This window comes from Callospermophilus lateralis, chromosome 11 (assembly GCF_048772815.1).
Source record: "Callospermophilus lateralis isolate mCalLat2 chromosome 11, mCalLat2.hap1, whole genome shotgun sequence".
Classification (NCBI taxonomy): Eukaryota; Metazoa; Chordata; class Mammalia; order Rodentia; family Sciuridae; genus Callospermophilus; species Callospermophilus lateralis.
Window position 1 is genome coordinate 90,797,740 of NC_135315.1, and position 18,714 is coordinate 90,816,453.

Here is an 18,714-nt window from a genome sequence, read left to right on the forward strand (position 1 = left end):
AACAGTACCATCCCATCTCCATAAACCTGGCACCCAACCACTGAGTGTGCCAGTCAGTTTGATAATTCTTTGACTTTGAAGTTATTAGCTCCCTCTGACTGGATTCCCTTTCCTAACCCTTTTCAGGTTTGGATCTTTTTCAAACTACAGATCTCAGTTTTATAACTACTTCTGTAGAAAGCCTTCTCTGGTCACCATTTAAAGGGCCACCTCACCCTATCTCATTTTTTTTCTTTATATATATGCTATTTCCTTCATAGGATTTATCAAAGTCCTATCTTTGTAGTTGATATATTATTCGTGTCTCCCAACTAGGCTGTCACCTAACGGATAACATAAAGTAGTCATATTATGAAGAAGGGGACCATGTCTAAAAATTCATCATATCTACACCTCCAGGCATGGTGGTTGGCCCATACAGGCATAGTAAGGGCTCAAAAATATTATTTCTCCTAGTGTAATGGTTTGGATAGGAGATGTGCTCTAAAAGCTCATAGTAAGACAATGTAAGCATGTTTAGAGGCTAAATTGTTAGATATTAGAGCTATAACATTATCAGTGGATTACCACTAATATGGATAAGTTGAGCAATAACTGTAGGTAGATAGGGTATGGCTGGAAGAAATAGATCACTAGAAATGTGGCTTTAGGGTTTACATTTTGTCCCTGGTGAGCAGAGGTCTCTTCTTCACTGCTTTCTTGCTGTCATGCCCTGAGCTTCCTTCCTCCACCACACCCTTCCACCATGATGTTCTGCCTCATCTTGAGCCCAGAACTATGGAGTTGATAGACCATGGGTTAAGACCTCTGAAACTTTGAGCCAAAGTAAACTTCCTCCTCCAAGTTGTTCTTCTAGGGTATATTCATCACAGAGATGGAAAGTTGACTAAAACACCTAGAAATTAATTATTATAAAATTATCTGCTTCACCATTGAAAAGGAGAAGAACTGCTATCAGTATTTCTTTTAAAAAATTCAGACTTTCCACAAAATAAATTTAATTCTATACAATCTAATCATTTGGCTAGTATATTCCCCCTTCATTATGTTTCATGGGCAGTACCTTGTACTTTCCTTATCACTGAAGTGGCAAAGTGCCCATTTATTCCTTGGTGTCTTTCACTAGTCTCTAAGCTCCAGGCCAATAAGGACTTGTTTTATTATCATTATATTCCTAGAACTTAGTGCAGCACTTGGTGGTAGTAGTGATGATGGTGGTGGTAGTGGTGGTGGTTGTGTGTGTGTGTGTGTGTATAAAAATTATCTCCTCAATAAAAATAAGATGACTTCAATCTAGACTTCTTGGAGATGCCGTAATTCTTGGCATAATGCTTGGCAAGCCATAATTCTTCTAAATTTTACAATTCTCTAATACATAAATAAAACTATTGGTGAAGCTATAAATATAGCTTTTGGGGAAAAAAGTCAGGGAAATAAACTATAAACACCTAACTGAGTACTACATTGAGCTACATATAATGCTAGAGGATTTGAAATACTATCTTATTTAAGCCTCTCAACACTGTGAGTTAGGGGAAGCTAATGTTCTCATGTTTGAAGATAAAAATGGAGCCAGGATTTCAACTGAGGTTACCCAAGTTCAAAGTCAATTGTTTCTTTATACCTTTATGCTTCCTCTTTTCTACACCCACTACTCCCTTCACAGACAAGCAGTCCATTACTACCCATTTGCATGATGCAGAATTTATTAGTCCATCTAACTCCTTTGTTTCTACATGTATATAAATGTGAAACTGTGTGATGAATGATAAAACTCTAGTTTCTTTATACACTTACATAAGACTTGATGACCCCTGGGTTTTGAATAATTCTCTACTTTCCTGAGCCAACATAAAATGAGAACTACGTTCTTATCATCACTTTTTTATATTTGTTTGGTAAATTTACTCATGTAGTATTGAAACTAGCTCTTCCTTAGAGAACCATTTTCAGAAGTCAAGATTGTGCTTTGAGGAAATTCACAAAAATATACTGCTGAATATGTATCGCAAAGCTTGTTACAGGTACAGCTACATTCATGTACTACCATTACTTCTATGGTCCTGGTTACCTTTAATATTTAGCATGTGTTCCAATATGCTAGTTTTAAAGCTCTTACCATGGGTTTATAACAAGTAAGTGTTTTATCAAGCATATGATATTCATTCTTCCATGGCTCCACAGACCCCTTGCCAATAAAGTCATATTAGAATCACAGAAAACAGTACTTCTGTGAGCTTATAGTTATTCAGGCAAAACTTTAAAAACATAAGTTCAAAAATCATAGTCATCTCTGCCTTCAGCAAAATTGTGCCTATGCTACTGAAGTAAACAAAAATACCGCCTATTCTCTCTATATATGTATTCACAGATCACATAATTGCTTCAAATATTACCCTCATCAAATAATGCCCCTTGCCATATTGTCTCTTGTATATAACCTGCATTTCCAACTTTATACATCATGTTCTGGTTCTCTTGTCCACTATTGGAAATAAAACTTTACTTTTGTTTTCTCTCTACTTTTTTAAAATAATAAAAACAGCACTGACATTTTTTTTTTACCATCTCTACAGTATCTTTGAGGCCAAGTCACCATGATCTCTCACCCTAGTCATTCAGTGGGTAGCTAACTCTTCCCTGGGCTTCTGTCCTAGTCCAGGGAATGGTCTATTCAACACAGCAGCCAGAGGCAGCCTTTTACTAAGTAAAGCCAAATCCTGTTGTTCTCAATGGCTTGGATGGAAAGGAAAACCTCTTCCCAGGGGCCTGATGAGTGCTGCATGGACTGTTCTCTCCCTCTCTGTTCCTCTCATTTGCTCTCCTATACCCACACAGGCCTGCTTGCTCATCTGAGAGCGTGCCACATACATTCCCACCTCAGAGTCTAATGTGTGGGGATACCCCACTCCCAACATCTGCATGACTTGTACCCTCCACCCTGTCAGGCTCTGTTCTCCTTAATGAGACTTCACTCACTGCCCTATTCTTTGTGACTTCTCATCTATCCATTCATCTTTTTCCTTTATTTTCTTTTATTATTGTCTTCTACTTCATTATAAAATCAACTTGTTCATTTGACTTATTGTCTTTCTCCACTTGAACATAAATCCAATGAGCTACAATAACTTAGTTCTCTCTTGAGTCTAATACCTAGAAAATTCTTGGCAAGAAGTAGGCATTCAAGAAACTTGTGAGGAACAAATGGAATAATAATTATCATTCCTAAATAAGATCATGGATTCAGTGAGCCTCTACTGAGTCTCTATTTATTGTACTAGATCTTTAAAAAAGGTGAAAAATGACCTCTTCCATCCTGAAGAAGCTTACATCTTTATCATAACATTGGGATGGGGGATCCTCACACTTAACGAAAAAAATAAGGAGACACACATAAAAAAACAGCAAACTATGGAAGATTCCTTGAACTGATAAATTCATTTTAAACAAATTCATGACAATGTAGAAATAATATATGAATGATCATGACTTGCAAAAACTAGAAAATGTGAACATTAAACTGTAGGTATTGCTACTTTTCTGAATGTATAACTTCTAAATTACTGCTTTTTTCAGGTTTAGTGATAGAAAATTGCTAAACCAAAAGGGGGATTTTCAATCCTTCAATTCATAAAGTAACTATACAAGATATTAATATCAAAATTATAGCATATGCTATTGTCTGGAGCTGAAGAAATTCTACAAACACATAGTTACTTACTTGCAACCAGTGGTTCCTCTTCTGATGGTTTAAAGTAAAATTAAACCTTTTCCAAATCAAATAGTGCAACCAGTGTATCTTCTAGCATGGCTTGTTCATCGGTCTACAAAGAAAGAAAAACAATATGACAAAATTGAATGCAATGTAATGTAAGATGCCATGACATAATGTAAATCTGGATGAAACATAGCTTAATTTGTGCTTCATTTATATGCAAAATATATCAATCCATCATTAAGACCTTCCTGACCAAAATGAAATTAACAAGTTCCAGAAAGTTACACATTCCTTTTTTGATTTTATATTTTTCATTTTCTCTGTTATTTAATGGTTATACACACATTTTTTTCAGCCTGTTTTGTAGCTAGACTGTAATCATGTTGATTTCATTTACAAATAATTTCATAGAGTGTCGGAAGCCATTCTCACACGTGACTGGGTGACTCCCGGTTAGGGTCTGAGGCGCTCTGGCTGTGTCGGAGCTTTCCCGGCCCTCTCCTGATGAGAGAACCTGTCCGTGTGGGGGTGTAACTGACCACTGACCCCGGAGGCCCAATCACTGACCCTGACCTTGGAGTGCGGCCCCCCTTCAACCTTCATTGGATGGAATTATCCCCTGAATTTCTTGCTCCCCAATAAAAGGCTACTCCCTGGCGTGCTCGCTCTCTCTCTCTCCTGCTAGCCCTGAGTAATCCTTGCTGCCCTGCCGGGCGGTTAGAGGAGGGAACCAGAGAGGGGAGCCGTCTCGGACCTGGTCATAGAAAAAGGTAACTGAGTCTGTGTGTTTATTTCGATCTCACTAGCTAACTTTTATGCCAAGAACCTCATTAATGAAACCATTGCGCTGGCCGCATGGTAGAATAGAGCATGACATTTGACTCTTAGTTTGTAAAGTCTCATAAAAATAACAGCTGACAAGCAAAAGAAAATTTTATTTTAAAACCACATTATATAACAGCTACCCTATTTTATAATGGGATAATTTATTCACTGTTCAATTTGTTATTTATTAGAACTGTGATAAAAGCAATTTCCACATATTATATATATTTTTCTTGCAGAGAGTTTGGGGGCAAGAATAATTTTCACTTAACTGTCTTCATGGAAATTTAGTCTAGAATCTTGTGAATATCTGATCCAATTCCTTTTAGCTATTTGTCTCATTCTTACAACTTATAATTTTCAAGCTTTGGCATGTACGGCCAGATATACTTATCATATCAGTGTGACTCTTAGCAATATCACCATGCTATCAGATTTTGGCTTTCCTATTAGCAGTTTAATGCATTCTCTATAGGGTCTTTTAATAGTCTCATAATGAAAATATAACTAACCTTACTACACACAACTTTTAAAAGCTCCCTAATGATGTATATGTACCTTTTAAACAACCAGCACAACATGTTTTAAGCAACAGTTTAATATGTTAGTATAAGCTCTTACCATATTTTGGTACAACATTTGTAGAGGGTAAAGGAGGTGATAAGAAATTTTTATTGTATGAAAAACAATCAGTAAGGCAACCCCAGATTTCAAAAAAGTACAATACAGATGCAAATAGTTGAGAAAATTGTCATCTTTGCAATCTTGGGTATTACCTAGGGGTAGAATTTCTGGATAATTCAGAAAGTCTATGTTTACCATTTTGAGGAACTGGCAAACTGTGTTCCCAATATTTGTGCTATTTCATATTCTCATGGCCAATTTATGAGGATCACAGTCTGTCCATATCCTCACCAACACTTGTTATTATCTGTCTTATGGATTACAACTGTATCCATAACACAGGTGATGTAATCTTTCTTCATAGATTTAGTTGCATTTCCCCAATGGCTAATGATGAAGATCATCTTTTCATGTTCTTATTGCCATTTCAAATCCTTTGCCCAATTTTAAACTGGGTCATTTGTCTTTTTACTGTTGAGTTATAAGGGTTCTTCATGTATTGTAGACTAGGTCATTGCTTAGTTATATGATTGTAAAATTTTCTCCTAATCCTCGAAAATGCAAATAAATTTTTTTGCTTTAAAAGTAGCAACATCTAATTAGATTATGACAGTTTTAAAGTAAAGAGAATGAGAAATCTCATTCATTTACTCATTCATTTGCAAATATTTAATGTGATAGGAAGTGAGCTTCCTATCAGAAACTAATTTTCATTTGACAAACAATGACTAATTTTTATTTTGTTTTTAAACACTTTTCCAAAAGTATTTTATTTCAAATTAACCAAATAAAAATATCAATCACCTGTAATCTACCTAGTTGGGAGGCTTAGACATAAGGATTGCAAGTTTGAGGCCAGCCTGAGCAACTTAGTGAAATTATCTCAAAAGAAAATAAAATGGCTGGGAATGTAGCTCAGTAAAGAATAGATATCTAGCAGGCACAAGGTCCTAGGTTCAGTCCTCCAGTACTACAAATAAGTAAAAATAAATTACCCACATAGAGTGCACAGATTCTTTTCAAAGAATCTATGTAGTTACTTTGAAGTACCCTGAAATGAACTTCTTTCCCCATTTTTCCAGAATCTCCTATAGCTGTGCAGTCAGCAATCACCTTGTTACCCTCAGCATCACTCAAAGCATTATTTTTTATGTATAACGTCATACATATTTATTTAAAAACTCAACCTTATCACTTAGTAGCTACATTTTCTATGTATGCTTTAATGAATGAAATAGGATTTCCTACTAAAAATCACAATCCCTTTTAACACACACCTGAGATTCATATGTAAAAGTGAACATCTGTGCCTCTAAATATCATGACCACTATCACAATCACAGAAAGTACATGTGAAAAAAAACCCTCCAAATTTAGCACGGTTTTATTTTTCAAATATTTCAAAATGCTTTCTTCATATCCAGTGTGGATGAACAAACATGGCCAATTCTATTGCAGTTAGCACAGTGCTCCTAGATTCAACAGGACAAATGTGATAAAGAAAAACCACAATTTCTTTTAACACATGCAAATTCTAAACATATCGTCAGACAGCACACATGCATGTAAGTTGTCTGAGCTCCTCTATGAAATACTCTCCTGATTATCAATCTTAATAAAAATTCGATTTCACAGTGGGCTGTTTCTTCTGGACTGGATAAGGGAATTATAGTAGAAAGAACCTCTTTTTTTCCTGATGACCATTTTTAGTCAGTGCTTAGGGACAGAAGAAGCTGTAGCACATGGAGGCTTTCTCAGCTTTCAGCAGCCTCAGAAAAGAGATTTAAAAATCAGGAAAAAAGGAATATATTTTTACATACTTATTAAAATTTGAATGACCATGGAAAAATGTGACTGTATATAAAATAGCTAATGGCAGCTGAGGTACTTACAAAGGAGAGAATGAGTGGGAAATGATTAACCCCTTCATATTTGGGAACATTCAGTAATGTAGCTTACAGTTAATATAGACAACCAGAGTCGTGTGATTCCTTACCAAGTTTGGTGAAAGAAGTGACTGAAAGTGAAAGAGAACACCAGCATTTGCTATCTGGTCCAGCCACCTTCTGCTGACTTCCCATGTTTTCATCTCATTTTCCTTGCTATTTTCAAACATCTGGTTTAAGGCTGCCCTGAGCACTAGACTTTGGCAGAAAGTGGTCACTAGACTTTGGCACAAAACAATGTCTCTCCGGAGCTGTGTCTGACTGACTGTGAATTAAAAGAACACAACAACAGCTTTGAAAAAAATGTCATAAATGGAGAAAATGAATATATTAAGCATCTACTTTGCATTGATGGGTATTTCATCTTTTTTGCCCTGTACTGGGGATTGAACTCAGAAGCACTCTACCACTGAGCTACATCCCCATTCTTTTGTATTGTTTTTATTTTGAGACAGGGTCTCATTAAGTTCTCATTAAGTTCCTCAGGCTGACCTTGAACTTGCCAATCTCCTGCCTCAGATTCTTGAGTAGCTGGGATTTACAGGCAAGCACGATCACACCTGTCTACTGGTATTACATCTTTCCATCAAACTCATGCCAAGGGAAAACTGAATTTGGACTCTATTAATGAGCACACACATTTTACCAAATATAATTTTTGGAAAATTTTAAACACTAAAAAAGTTAGGAATATTAAAATTGCTTTATAAAATTTATATTGTGACTTTATCCTGAAATCGTTAAATTGTTTTATAAAATATAAGAAAAAATAGGGCTCATTTATCTATATTTTCTTTACCTGTGGGACACAATTTGCCTCAATTGAAGACTCAATGACTAATTTTTTAGTTTATGCTGACAAGTAAAATATGATGTTATTAATATTGTTTAAAAATTATCTACTAAATCTATCCTAATATTAATGCATAATGGATATGAGCAAAGATTATTTGCTGTTCAATTATTCATATTAATAAGAAAATCTGTATCTCCTGAATCCAGTTAGTTACAAATATGGTCAAATAGATAGGAGGAGTTACATCAGTTACAAATATGGTCAGATATATAGGAGACAAATTCTTACATTTGTTTGACAAAAGTAACAGATTTACAGTTTTACCATGAACTGATTTTTACTCCAAGATACACACACATATATACACTTATATCTTAGCTATAGAAGTCTTTTCCTGCATTTGACTACATTGTTGGGTGACCCTTTTGATGGTATGTCTGCTCTATAAATTGCCATTCTTGAGCTAGTTTTCTTTCAAATGAAAAGAAACTTATCCAGAATTTGTGTCTATGGGTAAACACACATATACAACCTGTATAAACATGAAGCCAAACATTTTGCATATTGAAAAATCACACATAGTAGAAAAAAAAAACACAGGGAAAAATAATCTCCCAAAAGTATATTGAATATTTCAAGGGCTTATAGAACCTTCTTGAACAAAGAAGCATTGTCAATATTTGTGTATAACTGAGATAAATAGTGCCTTACTCAGTGTTAAGTTCTTGAATTATTGACAAAGAGACATAATTTTAAGATGCTTACCAAGAACACTGAACATCTGTTTTTAATAACCATGAAAAGTATGTGTACACATAATGTATCTGCTGTGAATTTTATTCAGTCTCATCATTAGTAATACCTAGATATTTTAGAGTGACATTCCAGAAATTTTTATTAGAAATACATTAACCATTAAAAATATTCCTTTAGTAGCTTGAGCTATATGAACTTGTTGCATTGGGGATCAAAATGGTTGAATACGGCAGTTCCATATGATTCCCCTTCCTAATGCAACCCACATATGTTAGACATTTCCCTTAAGTGGTTCTAAACCATGTGTTCCTTGCTACCAAGGAAAAAGTGGGAAAGAGTGTTTTTCAGGTAAAAATGCAAAAATGTCTAAACTAGGAATTAGTATTTTCGAATTCTCAATTATCTAAAAAAAACCAAATGCCTATTTCTTTGGGTACAATTTCTAACAAAGAGTAGGTATTCAATAAGTGCTTACAAAATGAGTAAATGGAAATTACAAACCAAAGGAGATAATAAATAAATAAAATGGAAATGTATTAATTAATCCTTTGTGTTCCTAAAATCTCTGGATTTGGTTGGACTTAGGAAGGAAATTCATATAGCTTATTAGTTCAAATGTGCAGCTAGAGTACTGAGATCTAAGAAACCACAGAAGTAAAAATTTCCCTAGCTCTTCTTTTTACATTCTTACTTTTCAGTTGTCATATACTAGAGCAGAAATTCTGAGTGAGATTTTAAAACTATTTCAGAAGCTTTGCAGAAATGTTGTCTCTTATAACTTGAAAATAACTTAATAAAATATAATTTGAAAGATAATTTATGATATCAAGAGTAGGAAGCCTGAGTCTCGAGAAGGAGCACTCTGGTTCCATTGTGAGCTTTAGTAGAGATCCCCAGGTTTAATAACTTGGCCGTGAGTACAAATAACTATCACTAAATTGTGTTTGAGAAGAAATTCTCAAGCTTTTTTAATGTTAAAAAGAATATATAGATGTTTATTCTACTCCCCACATATAGTTAAGCCAAATTGAAATTTCACTCAACCTTATTATTGAATTGGAACTGATTTCAATTAATGTTCACTAGCCTTGCCAATATGCAAAAAAGTTGATAACTCTATCTGCCCTGTGAAAGCTATATTCATTCATTAAATCAAATGTTTAACCCTGAATGCCCCACGGGAATCAAACATTGTACCAATATACTTGAGGTATAAAGAAGTCCAAGTTTGGATACTGGCCATGAGAACTCAATGAAAGAAAAAAAAATTAAGTAAATCTCTAGGCCCCTCTTCCCACTGGGTAAAAAGTTCAAAGAATTTCCAAAATCTTCCTTCAGAGTAAGAATTCTTAGGCAAGAGCTACCTCTGAACACTGCAGCCAATAAAACTGCTTCCTGAAAATTCCTCAGGTGTCCAACTTCTTCTGTCCTACTTCAACAATGGATCTGAAAGCTGCCAGAACAGGGGGTGCACAGATCTGTCCTCTGAGTCACAAAGTGCTGGCCCACATTCTTCAACAACAAATATACTTATTAAATGCACTTTACAGCCCATATTTTCTCACTAGGTTTCCTCTGGCAACAGGCTGCCCTGTCCTCTCCACCCTGTCCTCTTCTCGCCATCTAGCAAACATTAAGTCTTTCTTCAAAATTCAACTCCCTGAACTATTGAAACTCATTGAAATACTAGAACATTTTGTCTCCCTATGTGAAACTTCCCCTCTATGAAACACCTTGTACTTCTTTTGTCACCACACACCTGGGGCATCCCTGGCTGACCACATAGCATTCAGAAAGTCCATTTGCATATATATGTCCTCCAGGGGATCATCACTACACCAAGGCCAGAGGAAGTGGTGTATCCTGTGGGTTATGCTCATGGGTTTTAGATGCACATAATCTCTATATCACTACCCACTTTAAAGCACATGTTCTTGGGTCATGGGTCCCTATATGTAAAATTGGCTTCATTCTTACTTCTTAGGTCTGCAATAAAAATAAATGAGATTAAAATTATTTAAATGCTTAAAGTGAAATTGGGTAGACTTATCATTGTGATTCCCCTTTCTCCAGAATAGAGCAGTGCCTGATACTGAGTAGGTGCTCAGTTTTATTCTTGTATGGGGAAGAAACAATATGATAAACAAAGAAAAAGAGAATAAAATCATGACATTTGCAGGTAAATGGATGGTTTTGGAGAATATAATCCTAATTGAAGTTAGCCAATCCCAAAAAAACAAATGCCAAATGTTTTCTCTGATATGAGGAGGCTAATTCATAGAGGGGTTGGGGGGTAAGCATGGGAGGAATAGACAAACTGTAAATAGGGCAAAGGGAGGGAGGGGCAAGGGGGTATAAATAAAAGATGGTGGAATGAGATGGACATCACTATCCTAACTACATGTATGAAGAAGACACGAATAGTGTGAATATTCTTTGTATACAAGTAGATATATAAAAAATTGTACTCTATATATGTAATATGAATTATAATGTGTTCTGCTGTCATATATAACAAATTAGAATTTTAAAAATTAAAAAAATAAAACCTGAACAAATGAGTTCTTATTCTTTGATACTGGTCTTTGCAAATATACTGTTCAAAGTATAGAAGTATAATCAGACCATTGAAAATATTATTAGAACATACAAAGATGATGACTAAAATGATATTTTTTTTAAAAAAGAAATAAAACCAAAATCTGCTAATTCCCAGGAAAACATCCACTCTGTTGCCTTGAATCATTCATTCAAAATACACCAAAGACAATCTTTTACTGAACTTCTATCAAGAAGAAAGACATTCAGCAATAATTATAATAGCTGCTTCCAGCTTCTAGCAGAAGATAAAGACCAAGGCATTCTAGGTTTTTGTAACAGGTTGCTTATTACGTTGTGGAGCAAGAGTTTTCTTATACTGGGAATTTGTTCCAAACGAATGGTTTTGTTTCAATACTTAAGCACCTACTTAACTCATCTCCTACCAATGTATTTTAAAATATTAACACTTCATTTAATCTCAGCTTTTAAAAGTTCAAGTTCTATTACTAGCTACCTGGTCAAAAAAGAATGAGATGGTTTCTAGATCCAAACAATTAACTCAGACATCACACTGAAAAAGAAATCGTAGGGGAAAGATATCGAAAAGAAAATAGAGCAACAACAACAACAAAGATAAACACAAGAAAGAGAAAGATAGGAACAAAAAGTTAAGAAAGGTGGGCTCGGGTTGTGGCTCAGTGGTAGAGCGCTTGCCTAGCATGTTTGAGGTACAGGGTTTCATTCTCAGCACTAAATATAAAACCAAATAAATGAAATAAAGGTCCATCCGCAACAAAATTTTTTTTTAAAAAAAGTTTAAAAAGTATTTAATGGAAGTGTGCACACTATTTGAAGTGAAATAATTAAAAATATGGAGTATTTTAATTACTGTTTTGGTGCCATCCTACATAGAAGAGGGAGAACAGAGAGTAAGGAATTAAGTAGGCAAACAAGTTACATGAGGTATGAAAAAAAAATCAAAAATAAGCAACAGCCATCTGAATATTAATGAAAAAAAAACAATGAAGTTTTTCCAGCAAGCCACTTCTGGAACTGGCAAAACTAAGTATGGTTTAGTTTTATTCATTTACTGTTTTATTCATTTACTTTTTAAGGCCCACTTTGCCTCATTCTCTTGATGCTAAAAATTATAAGTTGAATTAATGCCATTTACTAGTTATTATTCATATGTCTTTACCTTTAAAACTGTGCAAAACAATAACATTCTCACACTGTGGCTGTGAGGACCCAGCAGAATCTGTGAAAATTTGGTCCATGATGTGTGGTATTATTAGGAAAAATTTAGAACTGTAAGATTTTTGTTGTTGTTGTTATAATTGTTAGTCAGAAAAGAAAGGCAAAATCTTGTTTAATTAAAGCAAAAATCAACCAAACAACAGAAAATCCCTCTTGGTTAACTGGACTCATTCATTCATTGGTAACTGAAAATTGCCACAGGTGGTCTAGTGTCAAAGTGGTCACAAATTTTTCCCCTCTCTGTATCCAGGCCCTTGCAATACAGTTTTGCAACTGTTGCCATCAATAGCATCAATAGTCCTAAGATGAGCACATGCTCATCTGCAGACCCAGTTACTCAAGAAGCTAAAGTAAGAGAATCACTGGGGCCTAGGAGTTGAAAGCCAGCAAGCCAGCCTGTACACACAGTAAGACCCTGTCTGGGGGAGAAAATAAAATAAAGGCAGAGTCTCCATCTTCACCCCTGCATCTTGCATCTAAAGCTCTGGGGGTGCCAGTTAAGTGTTGTGACCAAGAGAAGACAGTGAACTCTAGTGTGCTTTTGCTCTCTTCTTGAAACCCTGCAAATTCTCCACATGGAAATGACCAGGCTAGTCTCATAGATGACATGCTAATCATTTACTTAATAAGGCCTAATTTACCTAATCATCATGATGCTCAAATTTATGTGTCAAATAAATATTAGTTATTATTAACATACCTGAATGTCAATTTTCTTCACCTTTAAAATTGTGAAAATAATGAAATTCCCAAATAGTGCTTTTAAAGACCCTCACAACCATCAGCCCTGTTATCCCAGTTAGCAGCCAACCAATTGTGACATGGGCAAGTAAGCTCACCCAATATAATCTGTGCCCAGCCAATTTCCTCCTGGCTGCAGACACATGAACAAACCTAACTACCTCAATAAAACCTGGCAGGGATCACCAGAACACCTCAGGTGACCCTAGACACTGGAGCACTGATAAACAATTATTGGTTTAAGCCACAAAATTCATAGTATTTTCTTAAAAAAACAACAACTAATTGATGGGACAATTATTCAGCTTGCATTTTAGGTGCAAATTCCATGCTGAATCTAAAGTTACTGTAATAGTACTTGTTTGTATATTCATAGACAAATACTTGATAAGGATGAGATTAAAATAACAAAAATAAGTCAATCAACACATGTACATGCATTTATATTTACAAAAAAAAAGATGTCTGAGTTTTCCCGATCTTCTGGATCCACATCCTTTTTAATGCATCTTGAATAAAAACCTTGCAGAAATATTTTCATAAAATTTCCCTTTTTAATTCAAATAATAGTCTTGCAGACATATTTGTTGAACACTACATGCCAGTTGCCACAGTCTCTGGCTGGGCACAAATCACGAGTCTCCACACAGTTTGTAGATTCAAACAGCAATTCTTTATTCCCGATCTCACACCGGCCGTCTACAAACACGTTCTGGGGGAATCCACGTTCTCTGCCCAAATCCACACTCTGCCCAAATCCTCTACTCTGCCCAAATCCACTCCACATGGGCTTCTGTCTCCCAAAATATACTGTCTGACCCTAAGAACTCAAGAGGAACTCAGCAGCAGGATACGCCCTATTCTAAAGGGGGAACACCCTAATCTCCTATCATGCTAAACCGCCCTATTCTAAATGGGAACACGGATCTGCCCTGGTCCTTGAGCAAGGTCACCTTTCAGAAGTCCTTCCACTAGACAGCATGGGAGTAGCTGGTAAGGAAATTGTCATACCTACTTGGCTGATGGCTCCCAGCAGCCAGTTCTTATTTTAAGCATTTGTTGATGATGAAAATAGACACAGTACCTGCCTGCATAAGGCTAGCAGCTTATTGCCTGTATTTTAGAGTTTGATCAAATACTTAGTTGTCCTTAGTATCATTTCTCATTGCTAATATTTTTTAACCTACAACTAATTGCACAACTTTATCAAAACCTGTTCCCTTACTCCTTTTCAATGACACAGTTTAGATATTGATGTACATTTCATGTTATTACCAGTAATCAAAAATAAGCATATACTTTGTGTTTTTTATTGAAACTATGTTAGTATTCATTTTTTTCAATCTTTTGAAAGTTTAAAAGAAGATAGGGATAATATTTTCAACTGTCTTTAAACTAGTGAAAGTCATTACCTTCCTATTTTAAGACTTATAAGATCCTGGGATCAGTTGCTTTGAAAAATAATTCAGAGGCTTGGGGTTGTAGCTCAGTAGTAGAGTGCTTGCCTGGCACACATAAGGCATTACATTCAATATTCAGGACCTGTAAATAAATAAAATAAATTAAAGGTATTGTGTCCTTCTACAACTAAAAATATTTTTAATGCAAAATATTACTTAAATATTACCTGAGTATTCAAGAAGAGACAGGAGTATCCTACACTACCTCTGCAGAGAAAGGGAAAAAAAAACACTTCAGTTAATTGTTCTCTTTTCAGTCACAAACATCACATTTTAACTGTGAGTAAAAATTAGCATGAATGTATTTTACATATATATATATAATTAGGTAATAAAAATCTCATTTACTAACACGTTATAATTGCCTATGTAAATACTACCCCACAACTTACACCCTACCATGTCTTCAAGTTATTTATTGTGTTACTCAATGAAACATTACATTCTGACAGCTTTTAACTCACCCTTAACTGTGATAGCCTGCATGGAGTTCTCTAATCTCCTATAGCTATTGTGGTCTATATCAATAAACAGTCAAAACAAATTTTTGCTACTATTACTTAAAAAACATGCACACACACACACGCGCACATGCACACACACACATTCTTCTTTCCACCCCATCCTACACAAGCCAAATCACAGATGTTTGATAAATGTGTATTAAACTTCATACCCATTTCTTTAGGTCCAATGAGATATGTGTTACCATTTGCTTCCAATTGGCAAGCAGATAACTTGTAATTGGTAAATTTTAAAACTTACAAAGTTACCAAAAAGGTTAATTTGCATCCTATTCTAAACAGGTTCACAGTAGATTCAGAAACAGAATTAACTGGTCATCAATGTGGCAAATACTTCAGAGGGCAAGCACTTTTAGGAGACTGCAAGTTATTTCTACAAGACTGCAAAAACAAGGATTTCAGAGGCAGAGAATATGTTGAACTAAGAGTCAGAAAGTCGGGTTGTTATATGCTAGCTTTGTAGCTTTAGAAAATTGCTAAATTACTTTAAGTCTCAACTAGTTCATTCATAAATGATAACAACATGTACTTTATCAATTTTACAGCCCAGTGTAGGAAAAAAAATCAGCAAAGATGGAAACAGAAAAATTAGCCAGAAAACCATTACTGTTACTGAGATATGATAAAAAGGGGAAAAGTAAGAGCCATACTATAGGACATTGGGACAAATAGAGAAAAAATGAAAAAGTAGGTTGCTTAAAAAAAAGACACAGATTTTGAAAGGAGTACAATTTTCATAGGTGACAGAACTAAAAATGTTTTGACTAATAAACATTTGAATTTAAGGGGATGCTGTGTTACTCAGGGAAACACATCTTCATTCAGCTGATACTATGAAATGAGAATTTAGCTCAGGGACTAAGCAGGAGATAGGCACTGTCATAGTAACACCTTGCAATTAACCAGTCTCCCACTGAGTCCCCTAAATACCCTACTATTTCTTTCTTCAATTTAGAAAGTTATGAGTAGATGAAAGCATTAGGATACAATGTGTGTGTGTGTGTGTGTGTGTGTGTGTGTGTGTGTGTGTGTGTAGGGGTGGTACTGGCTATTGAATTCAGGGTACCTGTCCACTGAGCTTCATCACCAGCTCTTTTTATTCTTAATTTTGAAACAGGTTTCCACTAAGTTGTCAAAGACTGCTCTCAAACCTACTCAGGCTGGCCTTAGACTGTGATCCTCCTACCTCCATCTCCCAAGTAGCTGGGATTACAGGTATGAGCCACCACGTGTGGCACAATATATCTTTTGAATGGCTCTGTAACAATCCTCCCTAAGTAAATATCATAGAATGATGATATTTTGATATCCTATTTGGCATACATTTGATATTTTGAAGTTAGAGACAAGATAACATCAGAAATGGGGTCATCCCATCAACCATGAAATTCTGGATATGTGACATTATGTTAAATTTTGCGGAGAGCCCTCATACCACCGACTAAGAGTTCTCAGTACACTCAGCCATACTCAACCAGCTATTGGGCTCCCATGACCAAAAAAGATACCAGTATACCAACTGGTCAGTCGATCAAAGCATACATGTAAAGTTGTTATTTCTACAGCTGCCCACTGTGACTCAAGGTAAAGAGTCTAAAAGCAGAACTTGAGATGAAAATGCAGGATTCTTAGATGAATACCATTATAAAAATTAAGTTTTTTTATCCCATATTAGAATTCTGTATCTAAATTTCTTCAAAAACAACAAATACGTTTTAAGAATTTCTCCATTTCTAATAGATAAATGCATTTTATTCTAAAAATAAATATAATTAAATCAATTTCTTTTGATCATCAACAAGAAATACTCAAGGATGATGAGAACTGCAGATTTACAATTCCTGGGAGCATTATGATAGTGGCATCTATTCAGAGAAAAATATGCTTTTGCTCAGTTAAGTATATACTTAAATTCCCTAAACTTCAATGTCTTTTAAAAAACATATTCATCAACCCACAACAAGGGAAGGTAAGGAGAGGAAGATTAGAAGTTCATTGGATTAGACAAATGGGAATGAAGGGAACAGAAGGGTTTGGGAACAGGAAAGACAGTATGAATATCCATATATATATATATGAATATATAACAATATGAATATTCATATATATATATGAATATATAACAGTATGAATATATATATATATTTTCATATATAACCAGTGAAACTCCACATCATATATAAATACAAGATTGGGTCCTAATTAGAATATGTTTCACTCCATGTATGTACAATATGTCAAAATACACCCTACCCTCATGTATATCTAAAAGAACACATTGAAAAAAATGTGTTAATGGTGGAGCCACTTTGGAAAACAGTATGACATTTCCTCAAGAAATTAAACATAGAACTGTAAGATCCAGCAATTCCACTTCTGGGCATATATACAAAAGAATTGAAAGCAGAGACTTAAATAGGTATTTGTATATCAAAGTTCACAGCATCATTATTCACAATTGTCAAAAAGTAGGAACAACCTAATTATCCCTCAATGAAAGAATGAATAAGAAAAATATGGTGTGCACATAAAATGGAATATGAGTTTAAAAAAAAAATAAAATTCTGACACATGCTATAAAATAGACAAGCCTTGAGATCATTTTGCCAAATGAAATAACCTACACATTAAAATACTTTACACATTAAAGTACTTTTTTAGGGCGGCCCTAGCAAACTAATACAAAAAGTATCCAAGTGTGCATCCAGATATATGAAAAATTGTGCTCTATATGTATATGTATATGTATAATATGTGTATATGTATAATATGTAACATATATATGTATAATATATATGTATAATATGAATTGTAATAAGACATTTTCTATCCTATATAGCAAATTAGAATTTATAAAAAAAAGCATCCAAAAGAAGAAACAAACACAAAGTTGGGCTATGGTGCTAGGCAAGTGGAATTTTTCCAGTTATCTTGGAACACATAATTTAAGGGGTGCCGCAGTCTCTGGCTGGGCACAAATCATGAGTCTCACACAGCTTGTAGATTCAAACAGCAATTCTTTATTCCCGAACTCACACCGGCCGTCTACAAACACGTTCTGGGGAAATCCACGTTCTCTGCCCAAATCCACACTCTGCCCAAATCCACTACTGCCCAAATCCACTACTCTGCCCAAATCCACTCCACATGGGCTTCTGTCTCCCAAAATATACTGTCTGACCCTAAGAACTCAAGAGGAACTCAGCAACAGGATACGCCCTATTCTAAAGGGGGAACACCCTAATCTCCTATTATGCTAAACCGCCCTGGTCCTTGAGCAAGGTCACCTTTCAGAAGTCCTTCCACTAGACAGCATGGGAGTAAGCTGGCAAGGAGATTGTCATACCTACTTGGCTGATGGCTCCCAGCAAAGGGGAAAACAGGACAAAAAGAACTCCCATTTAGTTCCCAACAAACTAATGATCTCAAACAGATATCCAAAAAACAAATAACAACAACAACAACAACAAAAACAGTAAATGTAGGCACAATTTTCTTACCTTTTCTCCATGTAACACAATCCATT

At 35.2% G+C, this 18,714-nt stretch overlaps 1 pseudogene; it reads right to left on the reverse strand.

Annotated features, from left to right (window-relative positions):
• Positions 1 to 18,714, reverse strand: part of LOC143410673 (phosphatidylinositol 3,4,5-trisphosphate-dependent Rac exchanger 2 protein-like) — a 144,080-nt pseudogene that overhangs the window by 31,444 nt on the left and 93,922 nt on the right.